Source organism: Saimiri boliviensis, chromosome 1, assembly GCF_048565385.1.
Source record: "Saimiri boliviensis isolate mSaiBol1 chromosome 1, mSaiBol1.pri, whole genome shotgun sequence".
Taxonomy (NCBI): domain Eukaryota; kingdom Metazoa; phylum Chordata; class Mammalia; order Primates; family Cebidae; genus Saimiri; species Saimiri boliviensis.
Window position 1 is genome coordinate 51,662,637 of NC_133449.1, and position 13,401 is coordinate 51,676,037.

At 38.6% G+C, this 13,401-nt stretch overlaps 1 long non-coding RNA gene across 1 annotated transcript in view; it reads left to right on the plus strand.

Moving 5' to 3' along the window:
• The first annotated feature begins 2,432 nt into the window (after positions 1–2,432).
• Positions 2,433–13,401, plus strand: part of LOC141584233 (uncharacterized) — a 40,812-nt gene continuing 29,843 nt past the window's right edge. Inside the window, exons 1-2 of the long non-coding RNA XR_012517144.1 lie at positions 2,433–2,604; positions 3,086–3,161. This is a non-coding gene — a long non-coding RNA (uncharacterized LOC141584233). The remainder of the gene's footprint in view (positions 2,605–3,085; positions 3,162–13,401) is intronic.

Below are 13,401 nucleotides of genomic sequence, written 5' to 3' on the forward strand. Positions count from 1 at the left end.
ATGGTTGTTGAGCTTTGCTAAATGCGTTTTCTTCACCTATTGAGAGGATCATATGTTTTTTCTTTTTGGTTTGTTAATATGGTAAATTACATTGATTGGTTTTTTATTTTTTGTTTGTTTTTAAGAGACAGCTTCTCATTCTGTCACCCAGACTGGGGTGCAGTAGTGTGATCATGGCTTACTGCAGCTTTGACCTCCCTCGCTCAAGTGATCCTCCCACTTCAGCCTCTCAAGTACCTAGGACTATAGGCAAATGCCACCATAGCTGGCTTTTTTTCTTTCTTTCTTTTTTTTTAAGTACAGACAGGGCTCACTATGTTGCTCAGGCTGTTCTTGAACTCCTGGGCTGAAGTCATCCTTCTGCCTTGGCCTCCCAAAGTGCTATAATTACAGGCACCTGCCCTTGATTGGTGCCTGTAAATTGAATCTCAAACCAGCCTTGCATTCTTGGAATAAACTCCACTTTGGTCATGATACATTATCCTTTTTATATATTGTTGAATTCAATTTGCTAATATTTTGTTTAGAATTTTTGCATCTATGCTCATGAGGAATATTGGTCTGTAGTTTGCTTGCTTTTGTCTGCATTCTGGTATCAGCTTAATCTTAAATTTATAGAATTCATTGAAATATTCCCTACTTTTCAATTTTCTGAGAGTTTTAGTAGAATTAGTATTACTTAATTTTTGTGATTTTATAGACTTCATCAGAGCAGCAAGCCACCTGGATATGGAGTCTTTTGTGGGAAAACCTTTAACTACAAATTAAATGTTTAAAATAAGCATGGGACTATTTAGGCTATTTCTACTGGAGTGAGCTTTGGTATTTTGTGCCTTTCAAGGAATTTGCTCTAAGTCAGGCGTCCCCAGACTTTTTACACAGGGGGCCAGTTCACTGTCCCTCAAACCGTTGGAGGGCCGCCAACTGTGCTCCTCTCACTGGCCACCAGTAAAAGAGGTGCCCCTTCCTGAAGTGCGGCAGGGGCCGGATAAATGGCCTCAGGGTGCCGCATACGGCCCGTGGGCCGTAGTTTGAGATGCCTGCTCTAAGTTGTTAAATTCATTGGCATAGAGTCATTCATAATATTCTATTATTATCTTTTATTATCTATATAATTTGCAGTGATGTTACATTCCACATTAGTGATATTGTTCATTTGCATCTTTTGTCTTTTGTTCCTAATCACCCTAGCTAGAAATCCATCAATTTTATTGATTTTTGTTTTCAAAGAAGCAGTTTTGGTTTCACAGATTTTTGCTATTGTTTTTCTGATTTTTATTTTGTTATTTTTGCTGCAAACTTTATTATTTTATTTTTTCTATGCACTTTCAGTTTAATCTTCCTTTTCTGGTGTCTTAAGATGAAAGCTGAAGTCACTGATTTGTGACCTTTTTTCTATTCTAATGTAAGTATTTTGTGTTGTAAAAATTTCCTTAACTACTGCTTCAAGGGCATCCCAGACATTTTGATGTATTGAGTTTTCATTTTCACGCTATTTAAAATACTATCACTTTGCTTTTGATTTCTTCTTGGCCCATTGAATATTTAGAAGTCTCTTATTTAGTTCCCAAATATTTGGGGTCTACCCAGAATTTTTTCAGCAGTCATTATTATCTAATTTATTTCAGTTGTGGTTAGAGAATATACTATATATGACTTAAATTCTTTTAGCTTGTTGACACTTGCTTTATGACCCCAAATATGCTATATTTTAATAAATATTCCCATGATCACTTGAAAAGAATTTATATTCTGCTATTGTGGGGTGGAATGGTCAATAAATCTTAATCAAATGAGGTTGGTTGGTAGAGTTAATGATAAAATCCTATGACTAGAACAGTGGCTTCCAAAGTGGGTATATACATCCCTGAAGGTATGAAAACTGATCTATTGGAATATAGAAATAAATTATTAAAATTAGGCCAAGTGTGGTGTCTAACACCTGTAATCCTAGCACTTTGGTTGGCCAAAGTTGGGGGATCACTTGAGCCCAAAATTACAAGACCAGCCTAGTCAACATAGTGAGAGCCTAGCTCTACATAATATTTTAAAAATTTAAAAATAAGAATTAGCCAGTCATGGTGGCACATGCCTATAATCCCAGCTACTCAAGAGCCTGAGCCAGAAGGATCGCTTAAGCCCAGGAGGTCAAGGCTGCAGTGAGCTACAATCATGCCACTATGCTCCAGCCTTGATGATGTAGCAATACTCTGTCTCAAAAAAAAAAAAGAAATTATTAAAATTATATATATAATTTAATGTATTATGCATATGATTTGCTAAAACGATATATGATTCTTAAAATAAGAAAATACAGATAGTATCATATACTTTTTATTTCACTTTTTGTATATTGTTACGAATTACAGTATATTTACCATAGGATGTCATGAACATGATTAATTTTTTTTAATTCTTTTTTTTTTTTTTTTTTTTTTTTTGAGACAGAGTTTTGCTCTTGTTACCCAGGCTGGAGTGCAATGGTGTGATCTCGGCTCACCGCAACCTCCGCCTCCTGGGTTCTGGCAATTCTCCTGCCTCAGCCTTCTGAGTAGCTGGGATTACAGGCGTGAGCCACCGTGCCCGGCAACAATTTTTTTAAAGGTAAGAGGAGTTTATTTAATTTACATAAAGGTTGTAAATTGATTTTAATTAATGTTATTTACAACACGAAAATTTATTGAAAAGTTACTAAAACTGCAAAGAAAACAATGTGAATAAAAATGGCCTAAGACTGTTTTAAAGCTTTTTAAAGACAGTTTAAGACAGTTTAAAAGCTTTTCCTTACTTAAACTTTAAGACAGTTTAAAAGCTTTTCCTTACTGAGTGACATGATCAGGCTGCCTGCTATTGTTTGGGTATTTGTTCCCTCCAAATTCCATGTTTAAATATAATAAAGTTGGAGGTGGGGCCTAATGGGATGAGTTTGGATTATGGGAGCAGATCTCTCATGAATGGTTTGAGGCTGTCCCGGTGATAATGAGTGAGTTCTTAGTCTGTTAGTTTATGCGAGAACACTTCCCCTCCACCTTCTCTGTCTTTTCATCTCTCACAGTGTAACACTCTGGCTCCCCTTCACTTTCAGCCATGATTGGAAGCTTCCTGAAGGCCTATCCAGGAACAGATGCTGGCATCATGCTTCTTGTATAACCTGCAGAACCGTAAGCAAAATAAACCTTTTTATAAATTATCCAGCCTCAGGTATTCCTTTATAGCAACACAAAACGGACTAACACTCCCATATAGGCCTAGCAATTACAAAATTATTATACACACACATTACTTTCTTGATCTCTTTAACTGGCCTATATAAAAGTATTAAAAGTGTTTTAAACACTTTTTTGAGACTAAAATTTAAGGATGGACTTTACCCCTTAATTGAAACTTGTGCTTGCGTATTTGCTGGTCAAATAACAATTTTCGACAGAAATATGATAATTTCAGATGCTTCTTAAAGAAGAAAAACTAGCTTGAGCAACATAAGGTGATTCTACCTCTGCAAAAAAAAAAAAACAAAAAAAGGCCAGGTATGGTGGCATGCTTGTGTAGTCCCAGCTACTCAAGAGACTGAAGTGGGAGGATGGCTTGAACCAGGAAGTTGAAGATGCAGTGAGCTCTGATCATGCCACCATACCAGCCTAGGGAACAGAATGGGACCTTGTCTCAAAAAACAAAAACAAGAAAAAGTTCATTTACAAGTTTAAGAAGTTAAAAACCAGCTGGGCGCGGTGGCTCACGCCTGTAATCCCAGCACTTTGGGAGGCTGAGGCAGGCGGATCACCTGAGCTTGGGAGTTTGACACCACCGTGACCAACATGAACACCAGTTCCTTAGTCTCTACTAAAAATACAAAATTAGCTGGGCGTGGTGGCTCATGCCTGTAATCCCAGCTACCCGGGAGACTGAGGAAGAATTGCTTGATCCCAGCAGGGAGAGGTTGCATTGGGCTGAGATCACGAAGCTTCACTCCAGCTTGGGCCACAGAGTGAGACTTCATCACAAAAAAAAAAAAAAGAAGAAGTTAAAAACCAGCAAAATGTTCGTTGCTTTCCCGTGAATAGCAGAAACCTGTTTTTTCATAGAAATCCAGTTTGTCTCCATTGTTAGAGAGCTAGAAAAAAAGAAAAAAAAATAGAAACCCACAGTTTGTTAAGAGATAGATGAGTAAATCTCATCTTCAGTACGTGATCAGACTGTATCTCTGTTTAAGAAAGTTGACTATTTTTGTCACATCATCCAGAGTTTTAAAATTTCATCTTTGATAAGCTTTGACACCAGCACCTCTCTATAAAAAAAAGAGTGAGGTGTGAACAAAGTCAGAATTTCCTGTGTTCCCTTTGCTGCTCCTGGAGCTCCTTGGTGGGTCCTGACAGTATAGACACCCACATATTTCCTCCTGATTAGACCTTTTCATTCCAAATACAAAGACAGAACGTTAAATGCGTCTGGGAGTTTGTTGTTTGGGATAGCTCTTTGCACCAGGGGAAAAAAAAGTCTTAAAAACCACCTCGTTTACGAATCTTACAAATGTTATGATATTAATTAGCCAGGTGTGATGGTGGGTGCCTGTAGTCCCAGTTACTTGAGAGGCTGAGGCAGGAGACTCGCTTGAACCTGGGAGGCAGTTTACAGGGAACTGAGATGGTGCCACTGCTCTCCAGCCTGGGTGACAGAGCGAGACTCTGTCTCAAACAACAATAACAACTAATTTTATAATATGACATTTATTGGTAAAATTTGGTGATTCATCAGCCTACATAGAGAACCATTTGTTTCCGTTTATGGCATAAATCATCAGTATGTTGACTAACAGTATTGTTTGAGAGAGAAAACTTTTCATTTTCTTATACTACATCTTGTCCTAGTATTTTATTTGTTTGTTTGATTTTAGAGACAGGATCTCGTTATGTTGTCCAAACTCCTGGGCTTAAGCAATCCTTCTACGTCAGCCTCCCAAGCAGCTAGGACTACAGGCAGGAGCCTCTTTGCCAGCCCTAGCATTTTATTTACTCTAATTTAAGTTCTCATCACTGTGTGCATTTTCCTTTTCTGGACAATGAATAACTGCTACTAAATAGCTTGATTCCTGAGGCTATTCACTGACTATGACTTTTTTAAAAAAAAACAAAAGCTTAACTCTCTTTCAATTTTCCAGTAACCACTGAAAATAATCTGTCCTTTTATTTGTCAAATGTCTGTGCTTTGGAGTTGAGTATTTGCAGTTTTGTTGAAACCATTGCTTGATGTGCACGCCATTTACCACAGACAATGCACAAAGGAATGGAACAATTTGGATTACCAGAGTTTCCTTGTTGCCTGGTGCAGTAAAATGCTTCAAAAGATTAAAATTCGTGACAGGGTATGGTGGCTTTCATCTGTAATCCCAGCATTTTGGGAGCATTTGGTAGGATTGCTTGAGGCTAGCAGTTTGAGAACAGCCTGGGCAACATAGCAAGATCTCTTAATCTACAACAACAAAATAACAAGGCACGGTAGCACATGCCTGTAGTCCTAGATACTCTGAAGGCTGAGGAGGAGGATTATTTGAGTCCAGGAGTTTGAGGCTGCAGTGAGCTATAATCACACCACTGCACTCTAGCCTGGGTGACAGAGTGAGACACTATCTCTAAAATAAATAAATAAATATAGATTAAAACTCTTCAGAAGTTTTAATCTATATTTAGATTAAAACTAACCTCGTCAGAAGAGTCCACGAACCTAGGCCTATAATATTTTCTTCCGTCTCATACCTTGCCTTCAAAAATCACCATATTGGACAGTTGGACATGTTTAAAAACACAAACACTAATAAAATATAAAATGGTAGAGTATAATAACAGCCACATGAGAAAAATTATTTACAAAATATGTGAAATTTTCACAAACAGTTTAGTTCTAACCTATATAATCCATGCTTTCACGGACCATTGCTTATGAATAAGTGAAATGAATGGCCCAAGTGCCATAACGTGTGGGAGGAAGGCATGGGGAACACCATTATAAGGTACTTGCACTAACTGTGAAGCAGTATACTATTACTTTAAAGTGGACTTGCCTTAGTTATGAATGTATATTAAAAATTCTAGGGAAACCATTAAAAAGAAATATAGTTGATGTAAGAGAGAAGAGAAAATAGAATCATCAAACGTTCAATTAAAACCAGTGAAGGCAAAAAAAAAAAAAAAAAAAAAAAAACAGAGAAGGCAGAAAAAGAGTAGAAGACAAAAAAAAAAAAAAAAGCAATGAATAAAAAAGTTAAACATATGATAGGTATTAATCCAACAATATCAAGATTCACTTTAAATGTGAAGGGTCTAAGTACACCAATTAAAAAAGACTGTCAGAGTAGATTTAAAAAAAAGCAAGACCCCGGCCGGGCGCGGTGGCTCAAGCCTGTAATCCCAGCACTTTGGGAGGCCGAGGAGGGTGGATCACGAGGTCAAGAGATCGAGACCATCCTGGTCAACACGGTGAAACCCCGTCTCTACTAAAAATACTAAAAATTAGCTGGGCATGGTGGCATGTGCCTGTAATCCCAGCTACTCAGGAGGCTGAGGCAGGAGAATTGCCTGAACCCAGGAGGCGGAGGTTGCGGTGAGCCGAGATCGCGCCATTGCACTCCAGCCTGGGCAACAAGAGCGAAACTCCATCTCAAAAAAAAAAAAAAAAAAAAGCAAGACCCCACAAGAAGAAAAAATTAAGAGGAAAAAAAAAAAAAAAAAAAGCCAGGCACGGTGGCTGACGCCTGTATTCCCAGCACTTGGGAGGCCAAGGCAGGCAGATCATGAAGTCAGGAGATCGAGACCATCCTGGCCAACATGGTGAAACCCCATCTCTACTAAAAAAATTTAAAAAATTAGCCCAGCATGGTGGCACGCGCCTGTAGTCCCAGCTACTTGGGAAGTTGAGATAGGAGAATCACTTGAGCCCAGGAAGCAGAGGTTTCAGAGAGCCAAGATCATACCACTGCACTCCAGCCTGGGCAACAGAGCAAGACTTCATCTAAAAAAAAAAAAAAAAAAAAAAAAAAAGAAGGAAAGAAAAAGTTCTGACTAAATTTTGTTTAAAAGAAATATTTTAAATATAAAGACAGAATAAAAATAAAAAATTAAAGACTATACCATGCTAATATTAGTAAAAAAAAAAAAGTCACTGGAGTTCTACATTAATTTCAGACAAATAATTTAGCACAAGAAAAATTATCAGGGCTAAAGAAGAGCAGTACAAGATTTTTTAAATCTCCAAGAAAATATAGCAATCTTTAATGTGTGCAACACCTAACAAGAGTGTCAAGATACATATGGTAAAACTCAGAACTGCAAGGGGAAATTGATGAAAACACTATTATACTTAGAGACTTCAACATCCCTGTATTAGTAGTTGACAGATCCAGCAGGCATGAAATCAGTAATTACATAGTTGAACTAAACATAGACAGCACCATCAATCAACTGAATCTAATTGACATTTATAAAATACTTCATCCAACAGCAACAAAATACACATTCTTTCCAAGCTCACATGGAACATTCACCAAGAGAGACCACATTCTGGGTCATAAAACAAACCTTGACAATGGGATTAAATCAAAATCAGTAACAGAAAGATAGCTGGAAAATCCAAAAAATATTTGGCAATTAAACTACATATCTCTAAATAAATGAGTAGGTCAAAGAATCAGCCTCAAGAGAAATATTAAAATATTTTAGCTCAATAAAAATGAAATTACAACTTATCAAAATTTGTCAGATGCAGTGAAAGCAGTGCTTAAAGGAAAATTTCTACCATTAAATGCTTATATTGGAAAATCAAGAAGACCTAAAATTAATCATCTAAGTTTCCACCTCAAGAAACTAGAAAAGGAGGAACAAATTAAATTGCAAAAGAAGAGAAATTATAAAAATCAGGGCAGAAAACATCAGAATTGAAAACAGAAAATCAATAGAGAAAGAATCAATGAACCCAATGCTGTTTCTTTGCAAAAATCAGTGACATTTATAAACCTTTACTCAAACCAACCAAGAAAAATAGAAGACACAAATGACTAATATCAGAAATGAAAGAAGGCACATCACTATGAACATTAAAAGTGTAACAAAGGAATGTGATAAATTATTATATGCCCACAAATTTGCTAATCTAGGTGAAGTAGACCAATTCCCTAAAAGACACAATCTACCAAAATTCTTACAAGGAGAAGTAGATGATATGAATAGGCCTGTAGGTATTAAATAAATTGAATCAATAATTAATAACTTTCCAAGACAGAATGCACCAGGCTCAGATGGGTTCACTGGTGAATTCTACCAAATATTTAAGAAATAAATTATAACAATTCCCTATAATCTCTTCCAGAAAATAGAAGCAGACGGAATATATCCTAACATTCTTTGAGGCCAGAATTATCCTAATACTTAAACCAAAGATATTACAAGAAAAAAAAACAACTACAGACCAATATCTCTTGTGAATATAGGTACAAAAGTCCTCAACAAAATATTAACAAATAAAATCCAACAAATCTAAAAGGAATTATATGCCATGCCCAAGTAGGATACATTTCAGGTATACAAGGCTGGTTCGATACTAAAAAAATCAATGAATATTACTATATTTGGTCTTAACCAAAAGCCTGAGAAGGGATCAATTAATGTAATTCATAACACCAACGCACTAAAGAAGATAAATCATATGATCAAATACAGAAAGAGAATTTGACAAAATCCATCACCCATTCATAATAAAAATTCTCAGCAAACTAGGAATAGAGGGGGATTTCCTCCGTTTGATAAAGACTATCTACAAAAACCCCTACAGCTAACATCATACGTACTGGTGATGCTTTCTTCCTAAAATTAGGAACTATGCAAAGGAGTATACTCTCTCTCTATCTTTTTTTTTTTTTTTTAAGACAGGGTTTCACCATGTTGGTCATGCTAGTCTTGAACTCCCGACCTCAGATGATCCGCCCGCCTTGGCCTCCAAAGTGCTTGGATTACAGATGTGAGCCACCACACCTGGCCAAGGAGTATACTCTCACCAGTCTCATTCAGCATCATTCTGAGGGACATGGCTAACACAGTAAGACAGCAAAAGGAAATAAAAGATACACAGATCGACTGGGCATGGTGGCTCATGTCTGTAATCCCAGCACTTTGGGAGGCCAAGGCAGGTGGATTGCCTGAGCTCAGGAGTTTGAGACCAGCTTGGGCAACATGGTGAAACCTCGTCTCTACTAAAATACAAAAAAATTAGCCAGGTGTGGCAGCATGTGCCTTTAATCCCAGCTACTCAGGACGCTGAGACAGAAGAATCACTTGAACCTGAGAGGTGGGGGTTGCAGTGAGCTGAGGTGGCGCCACTGCACTCCAGCCTGGGCGACAGAGCAAGACTTCATCTCAAAAAACAAAAAGACATGCAGATCAAGAAGGAAGAAATAAAACTGTCTTTGTTTACAGCTAATGATTTTCTACGTAGAAAATCCCAAAGAACTAACAAAACAAATGAACAACTAATTCCTGGAACTGATATGCACTTATAGCAAAGTTGTAGGATACAAGGTTAATATACAAAAGTCAATTGCTTTTCTATATACCAGCAATGACCTATTGGAATTTGAAATTGATAACATAACATCTTCAGTAGCACCCTGAACTTAAAAAAGAAAATAAAAAATAAAACTAAAAACACAACATCATTTACATTGACACCCTGCAAAAAAAGAGAAATACTTAGGTATACATTTAGCAAAATATGTACAAGAGCTATATAAGGAAAACTATTAAACTGTCATGAAAGAATCATGAATAGGAAACTCAATATTGTTATCAGTTCTTTATAATATGATCTATAAATTTAATGCAATACCAATAAAAATTACAAGTCTTTTTGTAGCTATCAAAAAACAGATTCTAAGGTTAATATAGAAAAGCAAAAGACCCAAAATAGCCAACACAAAATTGAGGAGAAAAAGTCAGAGGACTGACACTACAAAACTTCAAGACTTACTGTACAGTAATCAAGACAGCATGCTATTGGTGAAAGAACAGACAAATAGATTGATGGAACAGAAGAGAGAGACCAGAAAGAAACAAACAAATATGGCCAACTGATCTTTGACAGACAAGCAAAAGCAGTTCAATGGAGAAGGGACAGTCTTCAGCAAATGATAATGAAACAATTGAAATTTACATGGGAAAAAAATGAATGTAGACACATACCTTACAGCTTTGACAAAAATTAACTCAAAATGGATCATAGGCCTAAATGTCAAATGCAAAACTATAAAGTTTCTGATTTAAATAATAGGGGAAATGGGGGAGCAAAGTTGGGGCAAAGAGAAAGGAAGAATATCAGCGTTCTCTGTACTTTCCACTTGGCTTTTCTAAAACTGCTTAAAAAAAATTAACTCTATCAATTATTTTTAAAAGCTCCATCTGCATAGTTAATTTTAAAAAGCAAACAACTTTTAAATAGGATTTTCTAACCTACTTAGAGGTTTTCCAGAGCACTCTAAATGAATTTTGAATATATTTATTTAAAACATAAATATGGCTGAGGGCGGTAGCTCTTGCCTGTAATCCCAACACTTTGGGAGGCCAAGGCCAGTGAATCACAAGGTCAGGAGTTTGAGACCAGGCTGGCCAACATGGTGAAGCCCTGTCTCTACTAAAAATACAAAAAAATTAGCTGGGTGTAGTGGCAGGTGCCTGTAGTCCCAGCTACTCGGGAGGCTGAGACAGAACAATTGCTTGAACCTGGGAGGCGGAGGTGGCAGTGAGCTGAGATCACGCCACTGCACTCCCCCCTGGGTGACAGTGTGAGAGTCTGTCTCAAAAACAAAAAACAATCAGATAACATAAACATTAAGATCAGGTACGGTGGCTCACACCTGTGATCCCAGCACTTTGGGAGGCCTAGGTGGGCAGGTCACTTGAGGTCAGGAGTTTGAGACCAGCCTGGCTAACATGGTGAAACCCATCTCTACTAAATATACAAAACTTGGCCGGCATGGTGGCACGTGCCTGTAATCTCAGCTACTTGGGAGGCTGAGGCACGAGAATTGCTTGAACCTGGGAGGCAAAGGTTGCAGTAAGCTGAGATTGTGCCACTGCCCTCCAGCCTGGACAACAGAGTGAGACTGTCTCAAAAAAAAGGGGGGGGGGGGAAAGCAAAAAAATATGTGAACATTACATGTTCTACAGGAACAATTATTGACATTAGGTAAGATGAAAAATTATTTTCTATTTTCTCCTTCCTTCCTCCCTCCCTCTCTTCTTTCTTTCTCTTTCTTTCCCTTCCTTCCTCCCTTTCTTTCTTTCTTTTCTCTCTCTCTTTTTTTTTTTTTTTTTTTTTTTTGAGACGGAGTTTCGCTCTTGTTACCCAGGCTGGAGTGCAATGGTGCGATCTCGACTCACCGCAACCTCCGCCTCCTGGGCTCAGGCAATTCTCCTGCCTCAGCCTCCTGAGTAGCTGGGATTACAGGCACGTGCCACCATGCCCAGCTAATTTTTTGCACTTTTAGTAGAGACGGGGTTTCACCATGTTGACCAGGATGGTCTCGATCTCTCGACCTCGTGATCAACCCGCCTCGGCCTCCCAAAGTGCTGGGATTACAGGCTTGAGCCACCGCGCCCGGCCTCTCTCTCTCTCTTTTAACAAGATCTTTCTCTGTTACCAAGGCTAGAGTGTAGTGGCGTGATTATTGATAGGGACAGGAGGCAGAGACATTCTAGGCAGAAAAGGGTGGAGTCCCTGGAGATGGTTACACCCTAAAACCTGGTACCATGGCCCAAAATGAAAACTTTACATTCCCATTTTCCCTGCTTGAATGTTGCCTTTTCCAAAACCACCCCTGGCCCACTCCACCCCACATCCTGTACCCATAAATACCCCAGGCTCCACTAGCAGAGAGCAGAGAAGGAGAGAAGCAGCAGCTGAACATTAGAGAAGTCGCTTGACTTCAGAGGGACAGCTTGACAGCAGCACTTAGGAGGGTCTGACCAGAGACAGCTGGACTTCAGGGGAAGAATACCTTCCCACTTCATCCGCTTCTTAGCTCCCCTTCCCACTGAAAGCCACTTCCGTCAGCAATAAAATCCCCTGTATTTACTATCCTTCAGTTTGTTCGTAGGGTCTGATTTTTCCTGGACTTGGGACAAGAGCTTAGGATACAGAAAGGCTGTAACAGTGACCCGCTACCCTTGTGAAAAGGCAGACGGTCCACTGAGCTGTTAAACACTAGAGCCATCCGCGAATGGCAAAGCTAAAAGAGCGCTGCCTGTATCATTCCTTCTGAAGTTTCAGGGGTCATGGGTACTCCCCGCTAGGTGCTGCTGTGGGGCCCACACAAAGTTTTGCTCCTGCCCACACCCATGAAGTACTCGCCCCAGCTCTTGCACCCACTCAGCTGTGCTCCCCATCCTGCAAAGGGGGCAGCACAGCAGATCCTAGTTAGTGAAGCCAGCCAAAGCAGCCGGCTAGCTCCAGCACCCACATTCCAGTTCCCACCCACGAAGAGGTAAGGAAAAATTTCCTGTTTCATCATGGTTTACTGCAGCCTCGATCTCATGGGCTCAAGTGATCCTCCCACCTCAACCTCCGGAATAGCAACTATTAGCTGTTGTCCACAAAAACTTTTGCATAGCTGTTAGGTGAGATTGAAAATATAGACCTGGAATCAGCTTTCTTTCTGAGCATCTTTTGAGCTATTATAGACATTAAATAAAAACTTAAAGTCACTGAAATACACAATGATAAATCCTTATTTTACCCGACATTTATTGCTACTGCATACCAGGCACCTATAAAATTCCAACATGTAGGTACTACTATTCATTTGACTTTACAAGTGAAGAAACTGAAGCAAAAAAAAAAAAAAAAAAAAAAAAAAAAAGAGAGAGAAAGAGAGAAAGAGAAAGAGAGGAAAGATTAGCTAACTTCAAGATCACACACTTTAAGTGGACTACTGGAATTTAAATCTCAACGCTCTGGCTTCAAAACTTGTAATATGTAAAATAATTATATTAAATATAAATTGATTAAGCACTCCAATTAAATGGTAGAGTTTATCAGATTGGATTTAAAAATCAAGGTATTGCATGGTGCAGTGCCTTACACCCATAATCCCAGCACTTTGGGAAGCTGAGGTAGGAGTATCATTTGAGACCAGGAGTTTGAGACCAGCCTGGTGAGACACTGTCTCTACAAAAAAATTGTTGAAACATAGCTGGGTGTGGTGGTGATGGCACCTGTAGCCCCAGTTACTGAGGAGGCTGAGGTGGGAGGACTGCTTGAGCCCAGGAGTTTGAGGCTATAGTGAGCTATGATCATGCCACTACACTTCAGGCTGGGCTATAGAGCAAGACCATAACAAAAAAATAAAATAATTAATTAAATTAA